Source organism: Schistocerca gregaria, chromosome 2 (genome assembly GCF_023897955.1).
Source record: "Schistocerca gregaria isolate iqSchGreg1 chromosome 2, iqSchGreg1.2, whole genome shotgun sequence".
NCBI classification, from domain to species: Eukaryota; Metazoa; Arthropoda; class Insecta; order Orthoptera; family Acrididae; genus Schistocerca; species Schistocerca gregaria.
This window is the reverse complement of record NC_064921.1, coordinates 771,494,646-771,507,591: the sequence shown is the minus strand read 5'-3', so window position 1 is coordinate 771,507,591 and position 12,946 is coordinate 771,494,646. Positions and strand designations below refer to the sequence as shown.

The following is a 12,946-nucleotide window of genomic DNA, read 5'->3' as shown; positions in this document are numbered from 1 at the left end:
CCAGAACGCGGTCCTCTGCGTACTCTTGCGTCACCGGAGCCGACTCTTGCCAAAGGATGCGAAATGTGCGCGGATATGCTGTCCGAATGCGTCTGGATGTGCTCCCCTAGCCTACCTCGAAATGCGCCTGCCAGGTACCACCACCTTCGGCCGCTGCCGACAGGCGGGAAGCCGACACAGTGCGGCGCCGGGGCACTCGCTTGTGCGGTGGTGGTGTAATGGTCAGCATAGTTGCCTTCCAAGCAGTTGATCCGGGTTCGATTCCCGGCCACCGCAGCAGGCTTTTAATTTCGCGTTTGAGTACTTTTGCCACGCGCCTTGAAATTAATGTTTTTTTTTCCTCCCTGTTACTCGCTGCAGACCAGCCTGTAGTGTGTCTCGACTTGTCTCGACTTTGCGAGAGCTGACGCTCTCAAATCGGCCTATATCAAAACAACAAGCACGAGAAACGATTGAGAGAGGTAAGGAGAGGCGAGGCGATGGACACACAGCACGCCCCTTCATTTCACGGTGGCGTCTCCCTGACCGAATCGGGCTGTGGCTCCGAAAACAAAGGAGAAAGAAAAATAGGAAGTAAAACTGCCGACAGTACCCTGTGTTCCGATGCACTTACCCGCCCAAGTACTGACAAGGGCCAAAGTTGTTACGCATCGGCAATCGGACATTTCCTTTCGTTTTCTCTTTATCGGTTGAGAACCAGTGTTTTGTGCACACTATGGCCATTGGCGAGTGAATGCTGTAGCGCTTCCCGACAGGTCGGGTTTGGAACCTCTGTCAACTTCCACGCAGGGTGGTCATCACACTCGCCAGCTGAAATCGGCGCTGCCTTTTCGTAGTAGTAAAAGCGTAGTGGCCCGTGGGGGGATCGAACCCACGACCTTCGCGTTATTAGCACGACGCTCTAACCAACTGAGCTAACGGGCCTCGACAGATGCAGTTGCTCAGGCCTACGCTGGAACCGTGTGGCATGAAGCCATACACCATTTCTATGGCCGTCGTGTGTCTGCTTCCCTCGTCTATATTCTGCTGACTGTCACGAAACAGTAGCTATATTGCGAGCAGGACGGGAAACGGCAGCTCGGACAGCTCAAACTTGTCACGAGTAGTGTGGAAAAAATTCCGTTCCGGTACCGGGAATCGAACCCGGGCCTCCTGGGTGAAAGCCAGGTATCCTAGCCACTAGACCACACCGGATCTGTGCGTCTCTTCGACGGTTCGGACGGTCCCTTGTCGCATTTCGTGCCGAGTCCCGCGTCGGCGCCCATCTCTCTTTGCGAGCATCTTTGCGCATGCTGACTGGCAAGGCGCGCACCTCAAACGTCTCAGAGCAATGCTTTTGGCTTCATGCTCTGCTGGGAGAAGAGAAAAAGGGAAGCTGTAAGTAGCAATAACAGGAAGTAAACATTTTCCCGCTGAAGCGTTGTGGATAACAAACAAGAAATAAGTTGGGGCCCCAGCAACAGCACCACCATCAGTCACAGAAAATTAAATGCCCCGGGTGAGGATCGAACTCACGACCTTAAGATTATGAGACTTACGCGCTGCCTACTGCGCTACCGAGGCACCGGTGAACCCTTTGTCCTGGAAACTGGGTAAGTATCATACCCAATGTTAGACGTGAAGACACTGTACTTCCTGGATAACGTGTTCTGTTTGCTACACGTCCATTGCCGGCCCAGTTAATTGCGGTGTTGCTGCAGCTTTTGCAACGATAGGCAGCACTCCTTGTCGTTAAAGTTCAGTGCCTCGGAGGCACCTGGACACAGCAACTTGTGAGGCCAGGCCGACGCTAGTCTGTAGAACATGATGCGAGCGTCCCAGTGGGGACCCGCTAGTGCTGCGTTCTCGGTTCTTCTCAAAGGAATCCAGCTACACATTCTTGTGGATCGTGCATGTAAAGCGCGCAAGCCACACGGCAGCATTACCGCGGGAAAAGCAAAATGATGCATCGGCCGGGAATCGAACCCGGGCCGCCCGCGTGGCAGGCGAGCATTCTACCACTGAACCACCGATGCTCCGGCCGGTAGCAACTTCACGCTGCTTCCCGAGCAGTTGTCTTGAGGGAAAGTGGGACTGTCGTCAAGCGCCATAGCATTCTGTCGAGAAGATGCTGCAGACGCTGAACCCTGCACTGTACTGCTTAAAATCGCCGCCAGAACGCGGTCCTCTGCGTACTCTTGCGTCACCGGAGCCGACTCTTGCCAAAGGATGCGAAATGTGCGCGGATATGCTGTCCGAATGCGTCTGGATGTGCTCCCCTAGCCTACCTCGAAATGCGCCTGCCAGGTACCACCACCTTCGGCCGCTGCCGACAGGCGGGAAGCCGACACAGTGCGGCGCCGGGGCACTCGCTTGTGCGGTGGTGGTGTAATGGTCAGCATAGTTGCCTTCCAAGCAGTTGATCCGGGTTCGATTCCCGGCCACCGCAGCAGGCTTTTAATTTCGCGTTTGAGTACTTTTGCCACGCGCCTTGAAATTAATGTTTTTTTTTCCTCCCTGTTACTCGCTGCAGACCAGCCTGTAGTGTGTCTCGACTTGTCTCGACTTTGCGAGAGCTGACGCTCTCAAATCGGCCTATATCAAAACAACAAGCACGAGAAACGACTGAGAGAGGTAAGGAGAGGCGAGGCGATGGACACACAGCACGCCCCTTCATTTCACGGTGGCGTCTCCCTGACCGAATCGGGCTGTGGCTCCGAAAACAAAGGAGAAAGAAAAATAGGAAGTAAAACTGCCGACAGTACCCTGTGTTCCGATGCACTTACCCGCCCAAGTACTGACAAGGGCCAAAGTTGTTACGCATCGGCAATCGGACATTTCCTTTCGTTTTCTCTTTATCGGTTGAGAACCAGTGTTTTGTGCACACTATGGCCATTGGCGAGTGAATGCTGTAGCGCTTCCCGACAGGTCGGGTTTGGAACCTCTGTCAACTTCCACGCAGGGTGGTCATCACACTCGCCAGCTGAAATCGGCGCTGCCTTTTCGTAGTAGTAAAAGCGTAGTGGCCCGTGGGGGGATCGAACCCACGACCTTCGCGTTATTAGCACGACGCTCTAACCAACTGAGCTAACGGGCCTCGACAGATGCAGTTGCTCAGGCCTACGCTGGAACCGTGTGGCATGAAGCCATACACCATTTCTATGGCCGTCGTGTGTCTGCTTCCCTCGTCTATATTCTGCTGACTGTCACGAAACAGTAGCTATATTGCGAGCAGGACGGGAAACGGCAGCTCGGACAGCTCAAACTTGTCACGAGTAGTGTGGAAAAAATTCCGTTCCGGTACCGGGAATCGAACCCGGGCCTCCTGGGTGAAAGCCAGGTATCCTAGCCACTAGACCACACCGGATCTGTGCGTCTCTTCGACGGTTCGGACGGTCCCTTGTCGCATTTCGTGCCGAGTCCCGCGTCGGCGCCCATCTCTCTTTGCGAGCATCTTTGCGCATGCTGACTGGCAAGGCGCGCACCTCAAACGTCTCAGAGCAATGCTTTTGGCTTCATGCTCTGCTGGGAGAAGAGAAAAAGGGAAGCTGTAAGTAGCAATAACAGGAAGTAAACATTTTCCCGCTGAAGCGTTGTGGATAACAAACAAGAAATAAGTTGGGGCCCCAGCAACAGCACCACCATCAGTCACAGAAAATTAAATGCCCCGGGTGAGGATCGAACTCACGACCTTAAGATTATGAGACTTACGCGCTGCCTACTGCGCTACCGAGGCACCGGTGAACCGTTTGTCCTGGAAACTGGGTAAGTATCATACCCAATGTTAGACGTGAAGACACTGTACTTCCTGGATAACGTGTTCTGTTTGCTACACGTCCATTGCCGGCCCAGTTAATTGCGGTGTTGCTGCAGCTTTTGCAACGATAGGCAGCACTCCTTGTCGTTAAAGTTCAGTGCCTCGGAGGCACCTGGACACAGCAACTTGTGAGGCCAGGCCGACGCTAGTCTGTAGAACATGATGCGAGCGTCCCAGTGGGGACCCGCTAGTGCTGCGTTCTCGGTTCTTCTCAAAGGAATCCAGCTACACATTCTTGTGGATCGTGCATGTAAAGCGCGCAAGCCACACGGCAGCATTACCGCGGGAAAAGCAAAATGATGCATCGGCCGGGAATCGAACCCGGGCCGCCCGCGTGGCAGGCGAGCATTCTACCACTGAACCACCGATGCTCCGGCCGGTAGCAATTTCACGCTGCTTCCCGAGCAGTTGTCTTGAGGGAAAGTGGGACTGTCGTCAAGCGCCATAGCATTCTGTCGAGAAGATGCTGCAGACGCTGAACCCTGCACTGTACTGCTTAAAATCGCCGCCAGAACGCGGTCCTCTGCGTACTCTTGCGTCACCGGAGCCGACTCTTGCCAAAGGATGCGAAATGTGCGCGGATATGCTGTCCGAATGCGTCTGGATGTGCTCCCCTAGCCTACCTCGAAATGCGCCTGCCAGGTACCACCACCTTCGGCCGCTGCCGACAGGCGGGAAGCCGACACAGTGCGGCGCCGGGGCACTCGCTTGTGCGGTGGTGGTGTAATGGTCAGCATAGTTGCCTTCCAAGCAGTTGATCCGGGTTCGATTCCCGGCCACCGCAGCAGGCTTTTAATTTCGCGTTTGAGTACTTTTGCCACGCGCCTTGAAATTAATGTTTTTTTTTCCTCCCTGTTACTCGCTGCAGACCAGCCTGTAGTGTGTCTCGACTTTGCGAGAGCTGACGCGAGAGCTGACGCTCTCAAATCGGCCTATATCAAAACAACAAGCACGAGAAACGACTGAGAGAGGTAAGGAGAGGCGAGGCGATGGACACACAGCACGCCCCTTCATTTCACGGTGGCGTCTCCCTGACCGAATCGGGCTGTGGCTCCGAAAACAAAGGAGAAAGAAAAATAGGAAGTAAAACTGCCGACAGTACCCTGTGTTCCGATGCACTTACCCGCCCAAGTACTGACAAGGGCCAAAGTTGTTACGCATCGGCAATCGGACATTTCCTTTCGTTTTCTCTTTATCGGTTGAGAACCAGTGTTTTGTGCACACTATGACCATTGGCGAGTGAATGCTGTAGCGCTTCCCGACAGGTCGGGTTTGGAACCTCTGTCAACTTCCACGCAGGGTGGTCATCACACTCGCCAGCTGAAACCGGCGCTGCCTTTTCGTAGTAGTAAAAGCGTAGTGGCCCGTGGGGGGATCGAACCCACGACCTTCGCGTTATTAGCACGACGCTCTAACCAACTGAGCTAACGGGCCTCGACAGATGCAGTTGCTCAGGCCTACGCTGGAACCGTGTGGCATGAAGCCATACACCATTTCTATGGCCGTCGTGTGTCTGCTTCCCTCGTCTATATTCTGCTGACTGTCACGAAACAGTAGCTATATTGCGAGCAGGACGGGAAACGGCAGCTCGGACAGCTCAAACTTGTCACGAGTAGTGTGGAAAAAATTCCGTTCCGGTACCGGGAATCGAACCCGGGCCTCCTGGGTGAAAGCCAGGTATCCTAGCCACTAGACCACACCGGATCTGTGCGTCTCTTCGACGGTTCGGACGGTCCCTTGTCGCATTTCGTGCCGAGTCCCGCGTCGGCGCCCATCTCTCTTTGCGAGCATCTTTGCGCATGCTGACTGGCAAGGCGCGCACCTCAAACGTCTCAGAGCAATGCTTTTGGCTTCATGCTCTGCTGGGAGAAGAGAAAAAGGGAAGCTGTAAGTAGCAATAACAGGAAGTAAACATTTTCCCGCTGAAGCGTTGTGGATAACAAACAAGAAATAAGTTGGGGCCCCAGCAACAGCACCACCATCAGTCACAGAAAATTAAATGCCCCGGGTGAGGATCGAACTCACGACCTTAAGATTATGAGACTTACGCGCTGCCTACTGCGCTACCGAGGCACCGGTGAACCCTTTGTCCTGGAAACTGGGTAAGTATCATACCCAATGTTAGACGTGAAGACACTGTACTTCCTGGATAACGTGTTCTGTTTGCTACACGTCCATTGCCGGCCCAGTTAATTGCGGTGTTGCTGCAGCTTTTGCAACGATAGGCAGCACTCCTTGTCGTTAAAGTTCAGTGCCTCGGAGGCACCTGGACACAGCAACTTGTGAGGCCAGGCCGACGCTAGTCTGTAGAACATGATGCGAGCGTCCCAGTGGGGACCCGCTAGTGCTGCGTTCTCGGTTCTTCTCAAAGGAATCCAGCTACACATTCTTGTGGATCGTGCATGTAAAGCGCGCAAGCCACACGGCAGCATTACCGCGGGAAAAGCAAAATGATGCATCGGCCGGGAATCGAACCCGGGCCGCCCGCGTGGCAGGCGAGCATTCTACCACTGAACCACCGATGCTCCGGCCGGTAGCAATTTCACGCTGCTTCCCGAGCAGTTGTCTTGAGGGAAAGTGGGACTGTCGTCAAGCGCCATAGCATTCTGTCGAGAAGATGCTGCAGACGCTGAACCCTGCACTGTACTGCTTAAAATCGCCGCCAGAACGCGGTCCTCTGCGTACTCTTGCGTCACCGGAGCCGACTCTTGCCAAAGGATGCGAAATGTGCGCGGATATGCTGTCCGAATGCGTCTGGATGTGCTCCCCTAGCCTACCTCGAAATGCGCCTGCCAGGTACCACCACCTTCGGCCGCTGCCGACAGGCGGGAAGCCGACACAGTGCGGCGCCGGGGCACTCGCTTGTGCGGTGGTGGTGTAATGGTCAGCATAGTTGCCTTCCAAGCAGTTGATCCGGGTTCGATTCCCGGCCACCGCAGCAGGCTTTTAATTTCGCGTTTGAGTACTTTTGCCACGCGCCTTGAAATTAATGTTTTTTTTTCCTCCCTGTTACTCGCTGCAGACCAGCCTGTAGTGTGTCTCGACTTTGCGAGAGCTGACACGAGAGCTGACGCTCTCAAATCGGCCTATATCAAAACAACAAGCACGAGAAACGACTGAGAGAGGTAAGGAGAGGCGAGGCGATGGACACACAGCACGCCCCTTCATTTCACGGTGGCGTCTCCCTGACCGAATAGGGCTGTGGCTCCGAAAACAAAGGAGAAAGAAAAATAGGAAGTAAAACTGCCGACAGTACCCTGTGTTCCGATGCACTTACCCGCCCAAGTACTGACAAGGGCCAAAGTTGTTACGCATCGGCAATCGGACATTTCCTTTCGTTTTCTCTTTATCGGTTGAGAACCAGTGTTTTGTGCACACTATGACCATTGGCGAGTGAATGCTGTAGCGCTTCCCGACAGGTCGGGTTTGGAACCTCTGTCAACTTCCACGCAGGGTGGTCATCACACTCGCCAGCTGAAACCGGCGCTGCCTTTTCGTAGTAGTAAAAGCGTAGTGGCCCGTGGGGGGATCGAACCCACGACCTTCGCGTTATTAGCACGACGCTCTAACCAACTGAGCTAACGGGCCTCGACAGATGCAGTTGCTCAGGCCTACGCTGGAACCGTGTGGCATGAAGCCATACACCATTTCTATGGCCGTCGTGTGTCTGCTTCCCTCGTCTATATTCTGCTGACTGTCACGAAACAGTAGCTATATTGCGAGCAGGACGGGAAACGGCAGCTCGGACAGCTCAAACTTGTCACGAGTAGTGTGGAAAAAATTCCGTTCCGGTACCGGGAATCGAACCCGGGCCTCCTGGGTGAAAGCCAGGTATCCTAGCCACTAGACCACACCGGATCTGTGCGTCTCTTCGACGGTTCGGACGGTCCCTTGTCGCATTTCGTGCCGAGTCCCGCGTCGGCGCCCATCTCTCTTTGCGAGCATCTTTGCGCATGCTGACTGGCAAGGCGCGCACCTCAAACGTCTCAGAGCAATGCTTTTGGCTTCATGCTCTGCTGGGAGAAGAGAAAAAGGGAAGCTGTAAGTAGCAATAACAGGAAGTAAACATTTTCCCGCTGAAGCGTTGTGGATAACAAACAAGAAATAAGTTGGGGCCCCAGCAACAGCACCACCATCAGTCACAGAAAATTAAATGCCCCGGGTGAGGATCGAACTCACGACCTTAAGATTATGAGACTTACGCGCTGCCTACTGCGCTACCGAGGCACCGGTGAACCCTTTGTCCTGGAAACTGGGTAAGTATCATACCCAATGTTAGACGTGAAGACACTGTACTTCCTGGATAACGTGTTCTGTTTGCTACACGTCCATTGCCGGCCCAGTTAATTGCGGTGTTGCTGCAGCTTTTGCAACGATAGGCAGCACTCCTTGTCGTTAAAGTTCAGTGCCTCGGAGGCACCTGGACACAGCAACTTGTGAGGCCAGGCCGACGCTAGTCTGTAGAACATGATGCGAGCGTCCCAGTGGGGACCCGCTAGTGCTGCGTTCTCGGTTCTTCTCAAAGGAATCCAGCTACACATTCTTGTGGATCGTGCATGTAAAGCGCGCAAGCCACACGGCAGCATTACCGCGGGAAAAGCAAAATGATGCATCGGCCGGGAATCGAACCCGGGCCGCCCGCGTGGCAGGCGAGCATTCTACCACTGAACCACCGATGCTCCGGCCGGTAGCAACTTCACGCTGCTTCCCGAGCAGTTGTCTTGAGGGAAAGTGGGACTGTCGTCAAGCGCCATAGCATTCTGTCGAGAAGATGCTGCAGACGCTGAACCCTGCACTGTACTGCTTAAAATCGCCGCCAGAACGCGGTCCTCTGCGTACTCTTGCGTCACCGGAGCCGACTCTTGCCAAAGGATGCGAAATGTGCGCGGATATGCTGTCCGAATGCGTCTGGATGTGCTCCCCTAGCCTACCTCGAAATGCGCCTGCCAGGTACCACCACCTTCGGCCGCTGCCGACAGGCGGGAAGCCGACACAGTGCGGCGCCGGGGCACTCGCTTGTGCGGTGGTGGTGTAATGGTCAGCATAGTTGCCTTCCAAGCAGTTGATCCGGGTTCGATTCCCGGCCACCGCAGCAGGCTTTTAATTTCGCGTTTGAGTACTTTTGCCACGCTCCTTGAAATTAATGTTTTTTTTTCCTCCCTGTTACTCGCTGCAGACCAGCCTGTAGTGTGTCTCGACTTGTCTCGACTTTGCGAGAGCTGACGCTCTCAAATCGGCCTATATCAAAACAACAAGCACGAGAAACGACTGAGAGAGGTAAGGAGAGGCGAGGCGATGGACACACAGCACGCCCCTTCATTTCACGGTGGCGTCTCCCTGACCGAATCGGGCTGTGGCTCCGAAAACAAAGGAGAAAGAAAAATAGGAAGTAAAACTGCCGACAGTACCCTGTGTTCCGATGCACTTACCCGCCCAAGTACTGACAAGGGCCAAAGTTGTTACGCATCGGCAATCGGACATTTCCTTTCGTTTTCTCTTTATCGGTTGAGAACCAGTGTTTTGTGCACACTATGGCCATTGGCGAGTGAATGCTGTAGCGCTTCCCGACAGGTCGGGTTTGGAACCTCTGTCAACTTCCACGCAGGGTGGTCATCACACTCGCCAGCTGAAATCGGCGCTGCCTTTTCGTAGTAGTAAAAGCGTAGTGGCCCGTGGGGGGATCGAACCCACGACCTTCGCGTTATTAGCACGACGCTCTAACCAACTGAGCTAACGGGCCTCGACAGATGCAGTTGCTCAGGCCTACGCTGGAACCGTGTGGCATGAAGCCATACACCATTTCTATGGCCGTCGTGTGTCTGCTTCCCTCGTCTATATTCTGCTGACTGTCACGAAACAGTAGCTATATTGCGAGCAGGACGGGAAACGGCAGCTCGGACAGCTCAAACTTGTCACGAGTAGTGTGGAAAAAATTCCGTTCCGGTACCGGGAATCGAACCCGGGCCTCCTGGGTGAAAGCCAGGTATCCTAGCCACTAGACCACACCGGATCTGTGCGTCTCTTCGACGGTTCGGACGGTCCCTTGTCGCATTTCGTGCCGAGTCCCGCGTCGGCGCCCATCTCTCTTTGCGAGCATCTTTGCGCATGCTGACTGGCAAGGCGCGCACCTCAAACGTCTCAGAGCAATGCTTTTGGCTTCATGCTCTGCTGGGAGAAGAGAAAAAGGGAAGCTGTAAGTAGCAATAACAGGAAGTAAACATTTTCCCGCTGAAGCGTTGTGGATAACAAACAAGAAATAAGTTGGGGCCCCAGCAACAGCACCACCATCAGTCACAGAAAATTAAATGCCCCAGGTGAGGATCGAACTCACGACCTTAAGATTATGAGACTTACGCGCTGCCTACTGCGCTACCGAGGCACCGGTGAACCCTTTGTCCTGGAAACTGGGTAAGTATCATACCCAATGTTAGACGTGAAGACACTGTACTTCCTGGATAACGTGTTCTGTTTGCTACACGTCCATTGCCGGCCCAGTTAATTGCGGTGTTGCTGCAGCTTTTGCAACGATAGGCAGCACTCCTTGTCGTTAAAGTTCAGTGCCTCGGAGGCACCTGGACACAGCAACTTGTGAGGCCAGGCCGACGCTAGTCTGTAGAACATGATGCGAGCGTCCCAGTGGGGACCCGCTAGTGCTGCGTTCTCGGTTCTTCTCAAAGGAATCCAGCTACACATTCTTGTGGATCGTGCATGTAAAGCGCGCAAGCCACACGGCAGCATTACCGCGGGAAAAGCAAAATGATGCATCGGCCGGGAATCGAACCCGGGCCGCCCGCGTGGCAGGCGAGCATTCTACCACTGAACCACCGATGCTCCGGCCGGTAGCAACTTCACGCTGCTTCCCGAGCAGTTGTCTTGAGGGAAAGTGGGACTGTCGTCAAGCGCCATAGCATTCTGTCGAGAAGATGCTGCAGACGCTGAACCCTGCACTGTACTGCTTAAAATCGCCGCCAGAACGCGGTCCTCTGCGTACTCTTGCGTCACCGGAGCCGACTCTTGCCAAAGGATGCGAAATGTGCGCGGATATGCTGTCCGAATGCGTCTGGATGTGCTCCCCTAGCCTACCTCGAAATGCGCCTGCCAGGTACCACCACCTTCGGCCGCTGCCGACAGGCGGGAAGCCGACACAGTGCGGCGCCGGGGCACTCGCTTGTGCGGTGGTGGTGTAATGGTCAGCATAGTTGCCTTCCAAGCAGTTGATCCGGGTTCGATTCCCGGCCACCGCAGCAGGCTTTTAATTTCGCGTTTGAGTACTTTTGCCACGCTCCTTGAAATTAATGTTTTTTTTTCCTCCCTGTTACTCGCTGCAGACCAGCCTGTAGTGTGTCTCGACTTGTCTCGACTTTGCGAGAGCTGACGCTCTCAAATCGGCCTATATCAAAACAACAAGCACGAGAAACGACTGAGAGAGGTAAGGAGAGGCGAGGCGATGGACACACAGCACGCCCCTTCATTTCACGGTGGCGTCTCCCTGACCGAATCGGGCTGTGGCTCCGAAAACAAAGGAGAAAGAAAAATAGGAAGTAAAACTGCCGACAGTACCCTGTGTTCCGATGCACTTACCCGCCCAAGTACTGACAAGGGCCAAAGTTGTTACGCATCGGCAATCGGACATTTCCTTTCGTTTTCTCTTTATCGGTTGAGAACCAGTGTTTTGTGCACACTATGGCCATTGGCGAGTGAATGCTGTAGCGCTTCCCGACAGGTCGGGTTTGGAACCTCTGTCAACTTCCACGCAGGGTGGTCATCACACTCGCCAGCTGAAATCGGCGCTGCCTTTTCGTAGTAGTAAAAGCGTAGTGGCCCGTGGGGGGATCGAACCCACGACCTTCGCGTTATTAGCACGACGCTCTAACCAACTGAGCTAACGGGCCTCGACAGATGCAGTTGCTCAGGCCTACGCTGGAACCGTGTGGCATGAAGCCATACACCATTTCTATGGCCGTCGTGTGTCTGCTTCCCTCGTCTATATTCTGCTGACTGTCACGAAACAGTAGCTATATTGCGAGCAGGACGGGAAACGGCAGCTCGGACAGCTCAAACTTGTCACGAGTAGTGTGGAAAAAATTCCGTTCCGGTACCGGGAATCGAACCCGGGCCTCCTGGGTGAAAGCCAGGTATCCTAGCCACTAGACCACACCGGATCTGTGCGTCTCTTCGACGGTTCGGACGGTCCCTTGTCGCATTTCGTGCCGAGTCCCGCGTCGGCGCCCATCTCTCTTTGCGAGCATCTTTGCGCATGCTGACTGGCAAGGCGCGCACCTCAAACGTCTCAGAGCAATGCTTTTGGCTTCATGCTCTGCTGGGAGAAGAGAAAAAGGGAAGCTGTAAGTAGCAATAACAGGAAGTAAACATTTTCCCGCTGAAGCGTTGTGGATAACAAACAAGAAATAAGTTGGGGCCCCAGCAACAGCACCACCATCAGTCACAGAAAATTAAATGCCCCAGGTGAGGATCGAACTCACGACCTTAAGATTATGAGACTTACGCGCTGCCTACTGCGCTACCGAGGCACCGGTGAACCCTTTGTCCTGGAAACTGGGTAAGTATCATACCCAATGTTAGACGTGAAGACACTGTACTTCCTGGATAACGTGTTCTGTTTGCTACACGTCCATTGCCGGCCCAGTTAATTGCGGTGTTGCTGCAGCTTTTGCAACGATAGGCAGCACTCCTTGTCGTTAAAGTTCAGTGCCTCGGAGGCACCTGGACACAGCAACTTGTGAGGCCAGGCCGACGCTAGTCTGTAGAACATGATGCGAGCGTCCCAGTGGGGACCCGCTAGTGCTGCGTTCTCGGTTCTTCTCAAAGGAATCCAGCTACACATTCTTGTGGATCGTGCATGTAAAGCGCGCAAGCCACACGGCAGCATTACCGCGGGAAAAGCAAAATGATGCATCGGCCGGGAATCGAACCCGGGCCGCCCGCGTGGCAGGCGAGCATTCTACCACTGAACCACCGATGCTCCGGCCGGTAGCAACTTCACGCTGCTTCCCGAGCAGTTGTCTTGAGGGAAAGTGGGACTGTCGTCAAGCGCCATAGCATTCTGTCGAGAAGATGCTGCAGACGCTGAACCCTGCACTGTACTGCTTAAAATCGCCGCCAGAACGCGGTCCTCTGCGTACTCTTGCG

General features: G+C 54.3%; 30 non-coding genes across 30 annotated transcripts; 6 read left to right on the top strand and 24 right to left on the bottom strand.

The window, feature by feature from the left end:
- The first annotated feature begins 204 nt into the window (after positions 1-204).
- Trnag-ucc (transfer RNA glycine (anticodon UCC)) lies at positions 205-276 on the top strand. The gene has a single exon. It is a non-coding gene; the product is annotated as a tRNA-Gly (tRNA).
- A 574-nt stretch (positions 277-850) lies between these two features.
- Positions 851-924, bottom strand: Trnai-aau (transfer RNA isoleucine (anticodon AAU)). Its single transcript has one exon. It is a non-coding gene; the product is annotated as a tRNA-Ile (tRNA).
- A 198-nt stretch (positions 925-1,122) lies between these two features.
- On the bottom strand, positions 1,123-1,194 carry Trnae-uuc (transfer RNA glutamic acid (anticodon UUC)). The gene has a single exon. It is a non-coding gene; the product is annotated as a tRNA-Glu (tRNA).
- Positions 1,195-1,490: 296 nt separating this feature from the next.
- Trnam-cau (transfer RNA methionine (anticodon CAU)) lies at positions 1,491-1,563 on the bottom strand. Its single transcript has one exon. It is a non-coding gene; the product is annotated as a tRNA-Met (tRNA).
- Positions 1,564-1,944: 381 nt separating this feature from the next.
- Trnag-gcc (transfer RNA glycine (anticodon GCC)) lies at positions 1,945-2,015 on the bottom strand. Its single transcript has one exon. It is a non-coding gene; the product is annotated as a tRNA-Gly (tRNA).
- Positions 2,016-2,356: 341 nt separating this feature from the next.
- On the top strand, positions 2,357-2,428 carry Trnag-ucc (transfer RNA glycine (anticodon UCC)). Its single transcript has one exon. It is a non-coding gene; the product is annotated as a tRNA-Gly (tRNA).
- Positions 2,429-3,002: 574 nt separating this feature from the next.
- On the bottom strand, positions 3,003-3,076 carry Trnai-aau (transfer RNA isoleucine (anticodon AAU)). The gene has a single exon. It is a non-coding gene; the product is annotated as a tRNA-Ile (tRNA).
- Positions 3,077-3,274: 198 nt separating this feature from the next.
- Trnae-uuc (transfer RNA glutamic acid (anticodon UUC)) lies at positions 3,275-3,346 on the bottom strand. The gene has a single exon. It is a non-coding gene; the product is annotated as a tRNA-Glu (tRNA).
- Positions 3,347-3,642: 296 nt separating this feature from the next.
- On the bottom strand, positions 3,643-3,715 carry Trnam-cau (transfer RNA methionine (anticodon CAU)). The gene has a single exon. It is a non-coding gene; the product is annotated as a tRNA-Met (tRNA).
- Positions 3,716-4,096: 381 nt separating this feature from the next.
- On the bottom strand, positions 4,097-4,167 carry Trnag-gcc (transfer RNA glycine (anticodon GCC)). Its single transcript has one exon. It is a non-coding gene; the product is annotated as a tRNA-Gly (tRNA).
- Positions 4,168-4,508: 341 nt separating this feature from the next.
- Trnag-ucc (transfer RNA glycine (anticodon UCC)) lies at positions 4,509-4,580 on the top strand. Its single transcript has one exon. It is a non-coding gene; the product is annotated as a tRNA-Gly (tRNA).
- Positions 4,581-5,156: 576 nt separating this feature from the next.
- Trnai-aau (transfer RNA isoleucine (anticodon AAU)) lies at positions 5,157-5,230 on the bottom strand. Its single transcript has one exon. It is a non-coding gene; the product is annotated as a tRNA-Ile (tRNA).
- A 198-nt stretch (positions 5,231-5,428) lies between these two features.
- On the bottom strand, positions 5,429-5,500 carry Trnae-uuc (transfer RNA glutamic acid (anticodon UUC)). The gene has a single exon. It is a non-coding gene; the product is annotated as a tRNA-Glu (tRNA).
- Positions 5,501-5,796: 296 nt separating this feature from the next.
- Trnam-cau (transfer RNA methionine (anticodon CAU)) lies at positions 5,797-5,869 on the bottom strand. Its single transcript has one exon. It is a non-coding gene; the product is annotated as a tRNA-Met (tRNA).
- A 381-nt stretch (positions 5,870-6,250) lies between these two features.
- Trnag-gcc (transfer RNA glycine (anticodon GCC)) lies at positions 6,251-6,321 on the bottom strand. The gene has a single exon. It is a non-coding gene; the product is annotated as a tRNA-Gly (tRNA).
- Positions 6,322-6,662: 341 nt separating this feature from the next.
- Trnag-ucc (transfer RNA glycine (anticodon UCC)) lies at positions 6,663-6,734 on the top strand. The gene has a single exon. It is a non-coding gene; the product is annotated as a tRNA-Gly (tRNA).
- Positions 6,735-7,310: 576 nt separating this feature from the next.
- Positions 7,311-7,384, bottom strand: Trnai-aau (transfer RNA isoleucine (anticodon AAU)). The gene has a single exon. It is a non-coding gene; the product is annotated as a tRNA-Ile (tRNA).
- A 198-nt stretch (positions 7,385-7,582) lies between these two features.
- Positions 7,583-7,654, bottom strand: Trnae-uuc (transfer RNA glutamic acid (anticodon UUC)). The gene has a single exon. It is a non-coding gene; the product is annotated as a tRNA-Glu (tRNA).
- Positions 7,655-7,950: 296 nt separating this feature from the next.
- On the bottom strand, positions 7,951-8,023 carry Trnam-cau (transfer RNA methionine (anticodon CAU)). The gene has a single exon. It is a non-coding gene; the product is annotated as a tRNA-Met (tRNA).
- A 381-nt stretch (positions 8,024-8,404) lies between these two features.
- Trnag-gcc (transfer RNA glycine (anticodon GCC)) lies at positions 8,405-8,475 on the bottom strand. The gene has a single exon. It is a non-coding gene; the product is annotated as a tRNA-Gly (tRNA).
- A 341-nt stretch (positions 8,476-8,816) lies between these two features.
- Trnag-ucc (transfer RNA glycine (anticodon UCC)) lies at positions 8,817-8,888 on the top strand. The gene has a single exon. It is a non-coding gene; the product is annotated as a tRNA-Gly (tRNA).
- A 574-nt stretch (positions 8,889-9,462) lies between these two features.
- On the bottom strand, positions 9,463-9,536 carry Trnai-aau (transfer RNA isoleucine (anticodon AAU)). Its single transcript has one exon. It is a non-coding gene; the product is annotated as a tRNA-Ile (tRNA).
- A 198-nt stretch (positions 9,537-9,734) lies between these two features.
- Trnae-uuc (transfer RNA glutamic acid (anticodon UUC)) lies at positions 9,735-9,806 on the bottom strand. The gene has a single exon. It is a non-coding gene; the product is annotated as a tRNA-Glu (tRNA).
- Positions 9,807-10,102: 296 nt separating this feature from the next.
- On the bottom strand, positions 10,103-10,175 carry Trnam-cau (transfer RNA methionine (anticodon CAU)). Its single transcript has one exon. It is a non-coding gene; the product is annotated as a tRNA-Met (tRNA).
- A 381-nt stretch (positions 10,176-10,556) lies between these two features.
- Trnag-gcc (transfer RNA glycine (anticodon GCC)) lies at positions 10,557-10,627 on the bottom strand. Its single transcript has one exon. It is a non-coding gene; the product is annotated as a tRNA-Gly (tRNA).
- Positions 10,628-10,968: 341 nt separating this feature from the next.
- Positions 10,969-11,040, top strand: Trnag-ucc (transfer RNA glycine (anticodon UCC)). The gene has a single exon. It is a non-coding gene; the product is annotated as a tRNA-Gly (tRNA).
- Positions 11,041-11,614: 574 nt separating this feature from the next.
- On the bottom strand, positions 11,615-11,688 carry Trnai-aau (transfer RNA isoleucine (anticodon AAU)). The gene has a single exon. It is a non-coding gene; the product is annotated as a tRNA-Ile (tRNA).
- Positions 11,689-11,886: 198 nt separating this feature from the next.
- Trnae-uuc (transfer RNA glutamic acid (anticodon UUC)) lies at positions 11,887-11,958 on the bottom strand. The gene has a single exon. It is a non-coding gene; the product is annotated as a tRNA-Glu (tRNA).
- A 296-nt stretch (positions 11,959-12,254) lies between these two features.
- Trnam-cau (transfer RNA methionine (anticodon CAU)) lies at positions 12,255-12,327 on the bottom strand. Its single transcript has one exon. It is a non-coding gene; the product is annotated as a tRNA-Met (tRNA).
- A 381-nt stretch (positions 12,328-12,708) lies between these two features.
- Positions 12,709-12,779, bottom strand: Trnag-gcc (transfer RNA glycine (anticodon GCC)). The gene has a single exon. It is a non-coding gene; the product is annotated as a tRNA-Gly (tRNA).
- Between the last annotated feature and the right edge of the window lie 167 nt (positions 12,780-12,946).